The sequence below is a fragment of the Sus scrofa genome, chromosome 6 (assembly GCF_000003025.6).
Source record: "Sus scrofa isolate TJ Tabasco breed Duroc chromosome 6, Sscrofa11.1, whole genome shotgun sequence".
NCBI lineage: Eukaryota > Metazoa > Chordata > Mammalia > Artiodactyla > Suidae > Sus > Sus scrofa.
This window is the reverse complement of record NC_010448.4, coordinates 48,867,793-48,884,330: the sequence shown is the minus strand read 5'-3', so window position 1 is coordinate 48,884,330 and position 16,538 is coordinate 48,867,793. Positions and strand designations below refer to the sequence as shown.

Here is a 16,538-nt window from a genome sequence, read left to right as displayed (position 1 = left end):
GCCAAAGCTCAGATCCTGCGTTGCTGTGGCAGTGGTGTAGGCCGGCAGCTGTAGCTCTGACTCGACCCCTAGCCTGGGAACCTCCATATGTCGTGGGTGTGGCCCTAAAAAGAAAAAAGAAAATGAAAAACTCCCCAAGAAGACACAGGGCTAGGCTAACCTCTATCAGCCCCCCCACCCCGCCCCCACCAGAAAAGGATGGAGAAGGGACAGGAAGTGCCAGCCAGCTGGGGAGAGATGAGTGGGTAGCGTCCTCAGGAGAAGCTAGACCTTTGCCTCCCTCATGAACTTCGAACTGGGTTTTGGCTGAAGTTTTTTTTTTTGTTTGTTTTGTTTTGTTTTGTTTTTGTCTTTTTGCCATTTCTTGGGCTGCTTCCACAGCATATGGAGGTTCCCAGGCTAGGGGTCTAATCAGAGCTATAGCCACCGGCCTACACCACAGCCACAGCAACACGGGATCCGAGCCACTTCTGCAACCTACACCACAGCTCCCGGCAACGCCAGATCCTTAACCAACACACTGAGCAAGGCCAGAGATTGAACCCGCAACCTCATGGTTCCTAGTCGGATTCGTTAACCACTGCGCCACGACGGGAACTCCTCAGCTGAAGTTTTGGTCCCTCCAATACATGTTGTGAAGGGATGGAAATGGAGGCAGAGGCGAGACTGGTACATGCTCCCTGCAGCCTCTCCATAAGAGCAGCACTTGTTAGCGTTTCATGCTGTTTCCTGTCTCTCCCTGAACACCCACACCCGCCCGCACACATGTGAATATTTGCCGAGCCATCCTGAGTCTCGGCCCCAAACACCTCAGCACGAATCCTCTAAGAATGAGGCCACCCTCTCCTACAACCACGATACCATTATCGCACCCCAAAAACAGGAGCAGTCCTTCCATAAAGTAATCTAGTAGTCAAGACTGTGTTTTAGGAGTTCCCGTTGTGGCTCAGTGGAAATGAATCTGATTGGTGTCCATGAGGATGCAGGTTCGATCCCTGGTCTCACTCCATGGGTTAAGGATCCAGCGTGGCTGTGAGCTGTGCTGTAGGTCGAAGACACCGCTCAGATCCCGAGTTGCTGTGGCTGTGGTGTAGGTCGGTGGCTGCAGCTTTGATTCAACCCCTAGCTGGGTAACCTCCATATGCCTTTTGTGTGGCCCTAAAAAGAAATTAAAAAAAAAAAAAGATTGTGTTTTAAAGTGAAAGAGGGGAGCTCCTGCTGTGGTGTAATGGGATCGGCAGTGTCTTAAGAGTGCTGGGATGCAGGTTTGATCCCCAGACCGGCACAGTGGGTAAGAATCTGTTGGTTGCCACAGTTGTGGCTTATTCACAGCTGCGACTTGGATCTGATCCCTGGTCTGGGAGCTCCATATGCCGGGGGCGGGGGGGGATAAATAAATCAATAAATCAATAAAGTGAATGAAGGAGTTCTCTTGAGGGCAGCAAGTTAACAATCTGACTTTGTCACTGCTGTGCCATGGGTTTGGTCTCTGGCCGGGGAACTTCCACATGCCATAGGTATAGCAAAAATAAAAATAAAAATAAAATAAAATTAATGAAAATGAGAGAAACATTAGCGAATCTGATGAAATTGTCATTTGTCATGAGACATGTTTTTCCAATCTTGCTTGAGCAGCCGCTGTTGTGAGACATGTTTTTCCAATCTTCTTGCTTGATCATCCACCCATAGCCCCTCCTCATGTGAGCTCATCAAAAGAGTAAAATAAAAGCGTGTGGTTTTGTGAGGCGGGGCTCTTGGTTCTGGAGACCTCGAGTCCCCCTGGGTTCCCACCTTTACTGTCTCTGTGTTTTGTTTTGTTTTGTGTTGGCTCTTTCCTTAAGTTCCGCAGCACCCATTCTTCAGCCCCATCCTGCCGAGCTGGTCTTGGCAAGTGGCGCCCGACGTGGGGTGGGCAAACAGGCAGGTGTGAAGAATGAAGGGCCGCGACTACAGCGGGAATTTTTATTCATCGTAAGTGCTGTGGGGCCCTGAGAAGAAGGGAGGAATTTTGCGTGGCTAGGCTGGAGAAATCCTGCGGATACGTTCCCTCTCTCAGGTGTTTACGGGGTAAAATGGGAAATAAGGTAATTGCAGGAAACTATAGTCCTTACATTTGTTTGTTAGGACAACTCCTTATACAAGGGGGCACAAAAATAAGTGAAAATAAGCTTTGGGAACTTTTTCAGACTGTTGAGAAACATTGTGATTGGTTTCCTATGTTAGAAATGTTAAAGATATGGGAAATGGTAGGTACGGAACTGAGGATATTGCATGATGAGGGTGTTTCAATTCCTGGGTCTATTTGGAGTACTTGGAGTGTAATTACATCAGTTTTAGAACCTGTACAGACCACGGAGGACTTAGAGGAGGAAGACGAAGGGGAGTCTACACCTTTGTTGGAGGAACCTAAATATGCAGTCCCTGAACAAAATTATCATAGAGAATATTTGGCTCCTGAGCCTTCGGCTCCAATTGTTGGTCCTGATATTCCTCAATTGCCTCCTATTAGGAGTGAGGTGACGAGGACTCATCAAGCCTCTGCTTCGAGGGTTGCAAAGAAAAGCGTTATCCCTGAACATCACCTATCATCCATTCAGCAGGGGATCTCACAGGCTCGAAGGGAAGGTGATTTGGACGCCATACGTTTAGCCTTTCCAGTAACTGTCAGGGAGACAGCGGCTCCAGGCATTGACCCCGCCAACCCCGATGGAGTTTATGAGTTCATTCATGAGCCCTTTCCTTTTAAAATTCTTAAAGAATTAAAACAGGCCATTCAAAACTATGGTGTTAATTCTCCCTTTACAAAAGGAATCAGGCAGGGAGTAGCTGAAGGAAATCATAGGATTCCTGCTGATGGTCATAACTTAACCCCTGCTGTGCTATCACCTCGTGAATATTTACAATTTAAGTCTTGGTGGCAAGATCATCCCCAAATTACTGCTAATTGTAATCAGGCTCAAAATCTTCCAATTACAATGGAACAAGTGTTAGGGACTGGTCCTTGGAATAATCCTCAAGATCAAATGAGAATGAATGATTTGGCTATTGAACAGATTAGACAATGTTGCTTAATGGCATGGGATAAAATTGAATCTAAGGGTCAAATAAATACTTCTTTTCAAGAGATCCTACAAGGCCCTAAGGAACCTTATATTGAATTTCTAGCTCCTTTACAAGAGGCATTAAAATGACAAATTACTAACTCTGAGGTGTCTGATACTATTTTTTAGTTGTTAGCATATGAAAATGCAAATACTGATTCAAAAAGGCCATAGGATTTTTAAAAGGAAAAGCTAACATTGCTGAGTGTTTTAAAGACTGTCAGGGAGTGGGGACGGAGTCCTTTAAGGCTTCAATGTTAGCCTAAGCAATGGCTAATTTAAAGAAAGCCTCTCACTCGAAATAATTACAGGCTGGAGTTTTGCTTACCGTCAGGTGAAACCAGTTAATAGGGGGATGCTTGACAGGACTTTATGTACCTTCAAGAAAATGAAAAATCAAATTCATTGGAATATATGCAGGGCTATGTAGGGGGTCATACTGCCTAATGATTCCCATGGAACTGTATGGGATTGGTCCCCTAAGGGGAAGCCGGTTCCTGTCTGTATGAACCATCAACCTCTGTGTTCTGTTAATGAATTACTCTCTTGGACAGTCTCCAGCCAATCAGACCAACAAGAATAAAATACACACACACACACACACACACACACACACATGTCTTCGAAACTGCTCAAATCAAAGCTGGGGCAGATGAAGGGAATGATGCTATAAATGCTAGAGGCAAATTAGAAGAGATAGAACAGGAGTCCCCACAGGGTGTCAGGTGGTTTCTATGAGTGATCCCAGTTGATTTGTTGATGAGGGAGATAATCACAATTGGCATAGAAATCATTTTGTTACTTGTATAGTAGAGGGATTAAAAGCCTCATGAGTAAAGCCCATTAAAAACTATTGGAGGTTTACTACGGGAATAAGAGAGTCTATCAACTTTCTTAGAAAGACTCAGAAAGGCATTGAGAAAACATATACCAAGGAACCCAGAAACAATGGAGGGCCGAATAATTCTTAAGGATAAATTCCTAGCTCAATCAATGCCAGATATATGGAGAAAACTCCAAAGATTGGCTTTTGGCCCTGATCAGGCCCTGGAGCACCTTCTCAGAGTAGCAACTCAAATATGTTATAATCGGGGCCAGGAAGAATGAAAGGAGAACAAGAAGAGAGAGAAAAAGCTGAGGCTCTAGTTATGGTGCTATGGGGAGTCAACCTGGAAGTTTCCAAGGTGAGAGGACTCGTGCAGAGACCTATGCCCTGAGCCTGTTTCCTCTGTGGAAAAGAGGGATCCTTTAAATGGGAATGCCACTAGACTCAGCTGTGCCCCATATGTTGGGGAGATCACTGGAGGAGGGACTGCCCCTGAAGATGAAGGTCTCTGTGGTCGACCCCTCAGGCCCAGGATCAGGACTGGCGGGACCTTTCCATAATGGCTCCTGTCCTTATTACTACTCAGGAGCCCTGGGTGACTCTAAATGTAGGAAGACAGCTTATTGACTTCCTCCTGAATACCGAGCCACTTTTCAGTCCTTCTCTCCAATCCTGGGCCCCTCCCTCAGGAATCTGCCATATTCATGTTTCTGGCAAGCCGGCTACAAAATTTTTACACAGCCTTTGAGTTGTGACTGGGAATCCATTCTCTTTTCTCAAAGCCTTTCTGATTGTTCCAGACGCCAACTCCTCTTTTAGAAAGAGATATTTTGTAAGAGGTTAAAGCCTCAATTCACATGGCAATGGAGGACTTCCCCTGTGGCTCACGCCATAACTACTTGGCAAGCCTTCACATTTTATTTTTGTGCAGTATGTTAACTATGAGCAAAATGATAGTGTATGTCAGTCAAATGTAAAGCTTCTATTAGTATTAAAACCTGGTGATTAATGCAGAAGCTCATGGAACGTATCGGGTTAATCTGAACAATATATTATTTCCTTTCAGCTCAGAGACCATGGTTAATAGAATGCCCCCAAAAATAAAATTAAAAAAAAAAGAGGCGGAAATATATGCCAATGGAGCCCAATCAAGGTTTCTGCATTTCCTTAACTAAGGCTTTGTTATTATGAAATCTAAATGTTGAATTCCATAGTTGTTCACAGAATGTGTCTCATGTGTTAGATCTTCAACATTAGATTCATGAGCTGTCCTATCCAGCTCCAGCTTTTGGAGCTGCTTTGTGGAACCAGCTGACCTCTCTTCCCGGTGAAAGTGTTTCTTTAGCGTATTCATTGTGATCTTGGTCTTTTTATTCGGACCCTGTATAATTAATTGTATTTCTTGCTTCACTACATCTCAGTTAAGAGCCATCAATGTTCAAATGTTGACAGAAGCGGTATCCAAAGCAATGTATCAAGGCCCACTTGACCGTCCCATGAGTGGAGACCTACCTGCTTTCCCTGATGACGCCCCTTTTCAGCAGGAAGAAGTTAGAGCGGTCATCACCCCTTTTCCCACAGTTAGAGTCTCCAACTTGGGGGTGGGGGCTTTGATACATTCTTTGATGTGGCTATTGATTAACATTTGTAAATTGAGGGTTGCATAGAATCCCAACTGCTACAAAGGTTACAGTTATTACCCCGGGGACCCATCCTCTGCCACGCCAACACAGTCAAGAGGTCTGCCTCCGCGGAGGCTGTGCAGCGCCTCCAGAATCTCCTCACGGTCGAGTTCCAGAGACTCCCTTCACCATCATCAGAGAGTGCTGAGCCCTGCCCTGGCCACCCCTGGAAACTGGTCAGTCTGGGCAGGGCTGAAGCTGGAGGAGATCCACGTGAGACTTGACTTGGACTCGTGTTCTGTCTATAAATGCACAAAGCAAGAGATGTAAGAAGCAATGAAGAAAAGAAGTTGCAAGATCTGTTTTTGTCCTCCTGTAAAAGCAAAAAGGGGGAGATGTCGCGAGACATGTTTTTCCAATCTTCTTGCTTGATCATCCACCCATAGCCCCTCCTCATGTGAGCTCATCAAAAGAGTAAACTAAAAGCATGTGGTTTTGTGAGGCGGGGCTCTTTGTTCTAGAGACCTTGAGTCCCCTGGGTTCCCACCTTTACTGTCTCTGTTTTGTTTTGTGTTGGCTCCTTCCTTAAGTTCCGCAGCACCCATTCTTCAGCCCCATCCTGCTGAGCTGGTCTCAGCAGTCATTAACGTTTCCTGTAGTCTTTTTTTTTTTTTTTTTTTTTTTTTTGTCTTTTTGCTATTTCTTGGGCCACTCCCACGGCATATGGAGGTTCCCAGGCTGGGAGTCTAATCGGAGTTGTAGCCACCTGCCTACACCACAGCCACAGCCACGCGGGATCCAAGCCGCGTCTGCAACCTACACCACAGCTCACGGCAATGCTGGATCGTTAACCCACTGAGCAAGGGCAGGGACCGAACCCGCAACTTCATGGTTCCTAGTCGGGTTCGTTAACCACTGCGCCACGATGGGAACTCCGTTTCCTGTAGTCTTTATCTGGTAGGAACAAAAGGAAATTTTCTTCTTGTTTTTAGGCCACTCGGCATCAGGGATCAGGTCCGAGCCATAAGAACATACAGCCTGGATCCTTAACCCACTGTGCTGGGCAAGGGATCAAACCTGCATTCCAGCGCTCCAGAGACACTGCCGATCCCATTGTGTCACAGCAGGAACTCCAGGAAATTAACAGGTAGCAGGTGGGGGCCATCACTAAAACAAAAGGAAACTATCATGTTTTCAAGTCCAAGGAATTGAAACTTCTCAGTAAACCCTCCCTTTAGAATTAAGACTTGGAGTTGGTGTCCCATGTAGATGCTGTTGGGCACTGATTTTGTTTTTTTTGGGGGGGGGAGTGTCTTTTTTTAGGGCAGCACCTGAGGCATATGGAAGTTCCCAGGCCAGGGTTTGAATTAGAGCTGCAAATGCCAGCCTACACCACAGCCACAGCAACGAGGGATCCAAATCGCGTCTGTGACCTACAACACAGCTCACGGCTATGCCAGATCCTTAACCTACTGAGCGAAGCCAGGGATTGAACATGCGTCCTCATGGATACTAGACAGGTTCATTACCACTGAGCCACGAAGGGAACTCCGGGCACTGATTTTGTACAGAGGTGGGACTTAGTACCAAGAAGGGCCAGATTTGTCATTTCCAAAGATGGCGGCAATAACTCTTCCCACTTCACAGATTTTTCCTAGAACCTTGACATCTGTCCCATTGAGAAGCAGGGCTTGCGTACCCTCTCTTTGGATCTGAGCAGACTTTTAACCAATAGACTGTGGCAGAAGTGATGCTGCCTAATCCCCAAGGCTAGATCAGAAGAGGTGAGGCTGTTTCTGCCTCTTGTGTGCAACTCTCGAACTGGAGACCAGAGCTGCCCCACAAGAAGTCTGACTGCCCTGGAGCCACCATGATTTGAGGAAGCCTGCACCAGTCTAGGTGGGGAGACCACGTGGATAAGTGCCGATCAGGCTTCTGAGGAGGAGCCCTCTCCTGCCAGGGGAGAGAGAGAGAGAGCTGCCTACCCGCCCTCTCTGGCTGCTTCACTGTCCTAGCTTCAGCCACCAACTAATTGCATCCATACAAGATCCCAAGGCAGACCTGCCCAGCTAGCTGGATCCCTCCCAAAAATCTGACCACAGACACTGTGAGAGATAAAAGGCTGTTGTCGTTTAAGCCACCATATTTTGGAGACGTGTTAGCCAGCCATAGTTACTAGAACAGAAATTAAGAAGCTCGCAGAGAAATGGCAGCTTGGGATGCCAATAATAATCACCTAGTGACAATAAGCGCAGCTAACATTTAAGCGCTTTCTGTGTAGAAGCTCCATTCTAAGTGTTCAGCATTAATGAACTTACTTAATCCTCACAGCAACCCTAGGAGGTAAGTGTCATTATTACCTCCGTTTTACCAGTAACAAGGCAGAGAGGACAGCAGGAACTCCATAAAAATGGAAGAGTAACCTTGGTTGTGGCTTGAAGCAAAGGGAGTACCAGGGAGGAAGAGGTGACTTGGCTCAGCCAATCTGGGCAGTTGAGTCCACCCCTGGCTACAGTGATTGGATCTGGCACCAGCATGTGACCTCAGCTGTCCAATCAGAGTCAGCCTTATTTTGTTGGGGAAAGCTGAGACAAAGGCCCTTTCCTTTACCTGGGGGGTAAGAATGAGGTTACTTGTGGCCCTTGGGAGCTGGCACTGGAAAAGATGGGACCCTAGGTGACATTGCTGAATGGCCATGTCAACCTTAGCTGAAGCCAGCCAAATTTCTAGCTACAAGTTTCCTTTACAGTTTAAGCCATCTGAGCCAGCTTTTCTGGTACTTGCATCAAAGGTTAATCAAAAAAATTTTTTTTCTTCTTATGGCTGAATCCAGCATACGGAAGTTCCCAGAGCAGGGATTCAATCCAAGCTGTGGCAAGGCCAGATCCTTTAACCCACGGTGCCTGGCCTGGCATGGAACCTGCATCTCTGCAGTGACCTGAGCTACTGCAGTAGAACTCTCTCTCTCTCTTTTGCTTTTTGTCTTTTTAGTGTCACACCCATGGCATATGGAGGTTCCCAGGCTAGGGGTCGAATCAGAGCTGTAGCCGCCAGCCTACACCACAGCCACAGCAACGTGGGATCAGAGCCACGTCTGCAACCTACACCACAGCTCACGGCAATGCCAGATCCTTAACTCACTGAACGAGGCCAGGACTCAAACCTACAGTCTCGTGGTTACTAGTCAGATTCATTTCCGCTGCACTGCGATGGGAACTCTATAGTAGAACTCTTAACCCACAGTGCCACAGCAGAAACTCATAGTCAAAATTTTTAACAACCAGTTCTTTGGGCACTGATCAGAATGGTTCATTGCTGTGCCTGATGTTAAGGCTTTTTCGCTGCATTGTGGGAGATCTGAGAAGTCCTGGGGGTGGCGAGGGGTATCAGGAGTTTTGGAGTGGAAAATGTGCAGATCTTGAGGCAACATGATTTACCAGCCAATATAGAAATAACTTAGTATCTCAACAGTCAATATAGCAAGATAGCTTGTCCACGCTGTGAAAATTATTTTAATTTTTTTTTGTCTTTTAGGGCTGCACCCACAGCATGTGGAGGTTCCCAGGCTAGGAGTCCAATTGTAACTGTGGCCATGTCTGTGACCTACACCACACCTCAGGGCAATGCTGGATCCTTAACCCACTGAGGCCAGGAATCAAACCTGCATTCTCATGAACGCTAGTCGGGTTCACTAACCGCTGAGCCACTACAAGAACTCCCATGCTATGAAAATTAGTACATAGAAGACTCATTTAAAATAAAGTTGGGGGGAGTTCTCGTTGTGGCTCAGGGGAAACAAATCCGACCAGTAAGCATGAGGGTGCAGGTTTGATCCCTGGCCTCACTCAGTGGGTTAAGGACCACAGTGTTGCCATGAGCTGCGGTGTAGATCGAAGATGCAGCTCAGATCTGGCGTTGCTGTGGCTGTGGCATAGGCCAGCAGCTGTAGCCCTGATTAGACCCCTAGCCTGGGAACTTCCATATGCTGTGGGTGGGGACCTAAAAAGCAACAAAATAAAATAAAAACAAAATGAAGTTGGGGAGTTCCCATCATGGCTCAGTGGTAACGAACCCGACTAGTATCCATGAAGACATGGCTTCGATTCCTGACCTTGCTCAGTGGATCGAGGATCCTGCATTGCATGAGCCGCATGGCTGTGGCTGGGGCTCTGGTGCAGGCTGGCAGCTACAGCTCCGATTGGACCCTTAGCTTGGGAACTTCCATATGCCGAGGGTGTGGCCCTAAAAAGACAAAACAATTAAAAAAAAAAAATGGAATGAAGTTGGGAGGCCAGAAGGGGGAGCTGTCCTGTCCTGCCTCTTTAGGGTAGTTATAGACGAGACAGAGAGAGATGTACCCTTCCTTTTCCAACAGGAAGAAGATTACTGCTTTCCCCCCAAGCGGGAGGAAGGAAGACTTTCTTCTTGCCCAGTAACAGCCCAGACAATAAGAGATGTAACAAGTCAGCCAATGAAAAGCCACTGAACTACCTCCCCCTTCTCCTCTATAAAAGAAGGTTCCGCTCCTTTGTTCTCTCCTGGCTTGTGGCTTGCCTTAGGGTCCGTGTTCCAAATTTTAATTCTCAGCTGTTCCCAAATACACCCATTTTCCTGGTAAAATACCTGGCTCTTTCATCGTTTTAGGTCAACAAAGCTATATATTAGCTTTGCTTGCTGACTGACACAACTCCCTTTTGACATGAGCTAGTGCGAACGGATTTCTGTTCCTGCAACTGGGAAAAAAAAAAAAAAAAACACAGCACAACCACACATCCTCTTGTGAACCCAAGTCATGAATCAAACCTTGAGGAAATAACAAATAGCAGAAAAATCTCACTTTAACCGTATGAGGTCATTTCAGCTTCGGGTCAGGCAGAAACGCGATGGAGATTTTGACTGTGAGCTGCCAAGGGATCCGCACCCTTTGGCCCTGCAATCCCGCCTCTGGGACGTGTGAGGATGTGCATCGAGGCATTATTTATAATGGGAGGAAATTGGAAACAGCTTCAATGTCTGGCAACACTGCCCCGTTGAGTAAACACCAGGCAAACATTAGAGATTGTGTTTACACAACGATGTTTTAACAAGGGAACGGCTTACGTTTTAAGAAGGGAAAAAGCAGGACTATATAAACAATTTGCTCACACAGTTATGTAAAACACACACACACACACACATTTTTAAAGCCTGAATAAAACAGAAAAGGCTGAAAGGAAATACATCAAAATGTTAAGTACAATCAGATGTGGGATTGGGGCAGGGAGGGGGGAACAGATGCATCTTTGTCTTTCTAGTTTTCTGTATTTTCTAAATTATGCTTGACGAGGAGTTCCTGTCATGGCTCAGTGGTTAATGAATCCAACTAGGAACCATGAGGTTTCAGGTTTGATCCCTGGCCTTGCTCTGCGGGTTAAGGATCCGGCACAGCTGTGAGCTGTGGTGTAGGTTGCAGAGGCGGCTCGGATCCCGCGTGGCTGTGGCTCGAGTGTAGGCAGGTGGCTACAGCTCTGATTAGACTCCCAGCCTGGGAACCTCCATATGTCATGGGAGCGGCCCAAGAAATGGCAAAAAGACAAAAAAAAAAAAAAAAAAAAATTATGCTTGACGAACAACACACGCTTCTTTAAAAATTTTTTAAATTTTATTTTCAAAAGTTTTCACTTAGGAGTTCCCGTTGTGGTGCAGCAGAAATGAATCCAACTAGGAACCATGAGGTTGTGGGTTCGGTCCCTGGCCTCACTCAGTGGGTGGAGGATCCGGCGTGGCCATGAGCTGGGGTGTAGGTTGAAAATGTGGCTCGGATCTGGCATGGCTGTGGTTGGGTTGTAGGCCAGCAGCTGCAGCTCTGATTCGACCGCTAGCCTCGGAACCTCCATATGCCGTGGGTGCGGCCCTAAAAAGCAAAAACAAAAAACAAAACAAAACAAAACAAAAAGTTTTCACTTAGATCATGGACATTTCCAAACAGATGCTGAAAGCAGAGAAATACTAAACCTACCTGGGCCCATCACCCAGCTTCCAGAACCATCCACATGTTGCCATGGCGTCTTCTTTCCCTTCTATTTGGGGATACTTAAAAGTACAAGCAACAGACACCATGTTCATTCTTCAACACCACAAGAATCATCAAAATAAAGAGAGGGGGCTGCGTTTCCTTCTATAACTACGAAGCCTTATCACATCTAACAAAACTAGCAAATTTCTTAATGTATTTAATAGTCAGTCCTTAGTTACGTTTCTCCTAGTTGTCTCAAAAATATCTTTTTACAGTTGTTCTGTTAGAATTGGGATCCAGACAAGGCACATTCACTGTGTGCTTTTTTTTTTTTTTTTTTTTTTTTTTTTGGCCGTGCTTTGGCGTAAGGAAGTTCCTGGGCCAGGGACTGAATCTGAGCCACAGCCTAGACCCAGGCCACAGCTGCAGCAATGCCAGATCCTTTAACCCAGTGTGACAGGCTGGATCTCGAGCATGTGCATGACCTGAGCCACTGCACTTGGATCCTTAACCCACTGCTCCCCAGCAGGAACTCCCTTTTTCATATTCTTATTTACAAACAGTAAAAGTCATGGCCGTGTGTGTGTGTGTGTGTGTGTGTGTATTTACACTGTTTTATGTGCTTCAACAAATGCACAGAATCATATAACCACCACCGCAAGCAGGATTCACAGCAGTACTGACCCTCCAAAAATTCCCTCAGGCTTTGTAATCAAGTTGCCTGGCTTTTCTTTTTCTCCTCTTTTTTTTTTTTTTTTTTCTTTTTTTTTCCCTGATGGGAGAAAAAGCAATAATCAGAGGTCGTTTAAGGCCTGAAGTTATAAAAGTCTTTCGAAGCCGAGGGTTAGGTGGGAGTCCTGGGCCCCGGTCCCACTCTCTGCCTTGCGGGTCTTCCTCTCTGGGAGCCTCAGTGTTCTCATCGGTAAGGTGGGTGCTGTGAGGACCCAGTGAGTAAGGAAGGGTGCTGGGACATCAGCGGTTGGTCCGACCTGCCCTTCCTTCTGTATTCAGGGCCCTCCAGGCTGAGCCATCTCCTGGGCCAGGCACTGGGCCTGCAGAGAGCAGCCAAGCCCTCTCCTGCGCCATCACCGCCAACAGGACACCAAGTCCTGTGGTTTCGTCACCGAATCACTTTGCTGCACAGCAGAAATCATCACGACAACACAAACCCACTGTACTTCAATAAAGCGTTAAAAAATGAAAAAAGAAAAAACTCTGGGAGTTCCTGTTGTGGCTCAGCAGGTTACAAACCTGACTAGTATCCATGAGGACACAGGTTCAATCCCTGGCCTCGCTCAGTGGGTTAAGGATCCAGCATTGCCATCTGCTGTGGTGTAGGTCGCAGACAGGGCTCAGATCTGGCGTTGCTGTGGCTGTGGTGTAGGCTGGCAGCTGCAATCTGATTCGACCCCTAGCCTGGGAACTCCCATATGCTGTGGGTGGGGCCCTTGAAAACAAAAAAGGAAAGGAAATAGTCTGTGGTTTCCGCTTTCAGTGGGACTGGAATTCAACCCCTCCCCCCGCCCGGAGTCCCCAGGGCCTGTCCCACCTGGGTCCCTGGCTGGCCTCCAGTCTTCCCATTTGTCACCTGGGCCCCCTCAGCATCCTCCCCCCACCCCCAGCTTCCTAAATGTCACCACACCCTCTGGTGTGCAGCAGGAGGTCACAGAGGCCAGCCAAGTGCCTCCATTCCCTATACAACGAGATTATTTCCTGTAATAATCAGGAAATAAAATGAACAATATCAATGGCCAGAAAAGAAGTGCAAAGGCTGAACTGTTCTTGAACCTCATATATAAAAAATCATGCCAAAAAAAAGAATTTAAAAATAAACATTACAGTACAGTACGAAAAAGGGGGGAGGGGAAGCACTGCTCTTGATTCAAAGTTTATTGAAAGACTCAAAGTTGGAACTTGGCTCCTTTGGTTACAGTCTGATGTAATAAAACTTTATATAAATAATTGTGGGGTTTTTTTTTTTCCTTGAGGAGAGTTGGGAGGGAGGGAAGGGAGACAGGAGGGGAGAGAGACAGAGACAAAGCGCTGGCGCTTCCCATTATGGCACAGTGGAAATGAACCCGACTAGGAACCCTGAGGTGGCCGGTTCGATCCCTGGCCTCTCTCAGTGGGTTAAAGATCTGGTGTTGCCATGAGCTGTAGTGTAGGTTGCAGACGCAGCTTGGATCTGGCCTTGCTGTGGCTCTGGTGTAGGCCGGCGGCTACAGCTCCTATTTGACCCTTAGCCTGGGAACCTCCACATGCTTCGGGTGTGGCCCTAAAAAGCAAAAAAAAAAAAAAAAAAAAAAAAGCGAGGGGACAAAGCGCAGGCATGCAAGCAGGCTGCATTTCCAGTGGATGCTTGGTACTGAGTCTCCCACCCCAGACCCTGGGCTCCAAGCACTTGGGGGGCCCCCTGGAAAGCGCCCCCACCATCAGTACTCAGGCCTCCCAGAAACAGTACTTCCCACTGAGGGATCGGGAAGTCGCAACCCTCCTCCTCCCCAGCCACGTCCTCCCCCCACCACACACCCCCTCCCCAGCCCAGCGCCCGGCCCGCCCAGGCTGGCCTCGCCGCCTGAGTTCTAAGTGGGGAAGACAGAGCTAGCAAACTGGGGAAAGGAACTGGGGCGGCGGGGCAGGCTGTGAAGCTGCAAAAGCACATTGTATTGGGAGCGAGGGGCCCTAAGGCCTAGAAGTGTCTGGTTTCTTAAGCCGGGTGGTGGGAACGTGGGGGTTCATTCCGTTTTGTTTTATTTTTCCTTTAAACCATTTTTTGAAGGAGACGCACATGCCAAATAGTGCACAGCGGGGTGAATTTCCATCAACTGAACACACTTCTGTCACCAGCTCCCACACCAAGAAACCTGTCCAGCTGCCCCATCTGCCCCCCGGACTCTCTTGTGGATCTTTTCAATCCACCTGTCACCCTCATTATGACTTCTGACCGGATCGACTCATGTTTCCTGTCTTGAATTTGATGTAAACGGAATCAGAAAATATACCTCTTGGGAGTTCCTGCTGTGGCGCAACAGGATTGGTGGTGTCATGGGGCGCTGGGATGCAAGCTGGATCCCAGGCTGGGCACAGGGGGTTAAGGATCCCTGGTTGACGCAGCAGTGACTTAGGTGGCACTGCAGCTGGGATCTGATCCCTGGCCTGGGAATTCCCTATCCCTCCGGCTGCCCAAAAATTTAAAAAAGAAAAAGGAAGGAAGGATGAGACAGAGAGAAAAGAAAATATACATCTTGAATGTCTAGCTTTTTCCATTCAACGCAGTGTGAGACCCATTCTTTTTTTTTTTTTTTTTTTTTTTTTTTTAGGGTCACAGGAATGGAGGGTCCCAGGCTAAGGGTCCAATCAGAGCTGTAGCTGACAGCCTACACCAGAGCCACAGCCACGCAGGATCCAAGCCACGTCTGTAACCTACACTAAAGCCACAGCAATGCCAGGTCCTTTAACCCACTGAGCAAGGCCAGGGATGGAACCTGCATCCTTATGGATGCTAGGCAGATTCGCTTCTGCTGAGCCACGATGAGAACTTTCCATTCTTGTAATTGTGTGTAAGCTACAGGTTATTCTCACTGTGCATCCTGTTGTGTGACTGTATCCAGTTTGTTTATCCATTCTCTGTTGGTAGTGAGGGCATGAGTCAAGTGGTAAAAGTCCCCCGGGCGGAAGGAACAGCCGGTACAAAGATCCGGTGGTGGGAAATTGGCTGGTGTTTTAGGGAAACAACAGGGAGATCCACATGCCTGGAGAGAACTAAGCAGGGAGGGGAAGGAGGAGCTGAAACGAGAGGCAGAGGGCGCCGAATCCTATGGGCCACCATGGAGACTGGGACTTTTACTCTAGTGAGATGGAGCCACGGGAAGGTTCTGAGCCTCGGGGGAGCTGGACCTGACTTGGGTGTTCAGAGTCCCTCTAACTGCTTGGGAAGGGGACTCCAGGGGACTCCGCAGCAAGCCAGCAGAGGAGGGTGGGACAAGGACGCAAGTAATGGAGGAGTTCCCATAGTGGCTCAGTGGTTAAGGAACCTGGCTGGTATCCATGAGGGTGCGGGTTCGATCCCTGGCCTCCCTCAGTGGGTTAAGGATCTGGCATTGCCGGGAGCTGTGGTGTAGGTCACAGAGGCAGCTCGGATCCTGCGTTGCTGTGGTTGTGGTATAGGCCAGCGCCTGCAGCTCCGATTTGACCCCTAGCCTGGGAACCTCCATATGCCACAGGTGCGGCCCTAAAAAGACAAAAGACAAAAAAAAGAGGGGGGGTGAAAGTAGCGGAGATAGCCAGAAGTGTTCAGAATAGACTTTTTCTCTGTGTAATTAATGGACTTTATTTACTTCAACCACCTTACTTTGTGATTTTATTTTTCTCATTATTTCTCTGCCCCATTAAGACTTCTTTGAAGTGATTGGATTTTTCTTTTTTTGGTCTTTTTGCTATTTCTTTGGGCCGCTTCTGCGGCATATGGAGGTTCCCAGGCTAGGGGTCTAATCGGAGCTGTAGCCACCGGCCTATGCCAGAGCCACAGCAACTCGTGATCCGAGCCGCGTCTGCAACCTACACCACAGCTCACAGCAACGCCGGATCCTTAACCCACTGAGCAAGGGCAGGGATCGAACCCTCAACCTCATGGTTCCTAGTCGGATTCGTTAACCACTGCGCCACGACGGGAACTCCGTGATTGGAGTTTTTGTTTGTTTTTCTTTCTTTTTTTGTTTTTTAGGGCCACACCTGTGGCATATAAATTCCCAGGCTGGGGTGGAATCGGAGCTATAGCCTCTAGCCTACACCACAGCCACAGCAATGCCAGATCTGAGCAGTGTCTGAGGCCTACACCACAGCTCAGAGCAACGCCGGATCCTTAACCCACTGAGCAAGGCCAGGGATCGAAACTGCATCCTCATGGATACTAGTTGGGTTCATTTCCGCTGAAGCACGACGGGAACTCACTCATCTCATGTGTTCTTACTCTTCATTTTCTCTCTACTAATTTA

At 47.6% G+C, this 16,538-nt stretch overlaps 1 long non-coding RNA gene across 1 annotated transcript; it reads left to right on the top strand.

The window, feature by feature from the left end:
- Positions 6,662–10,385, top strand: LOC110260989. Its single transcript, XR_002344659.1, has 2 exons — positions 6,662–6,703; positions 9,925–10,385. It is a non-coding gene; the product is annotated as an uncharacterized LOC110260989 (long non-coding RNA).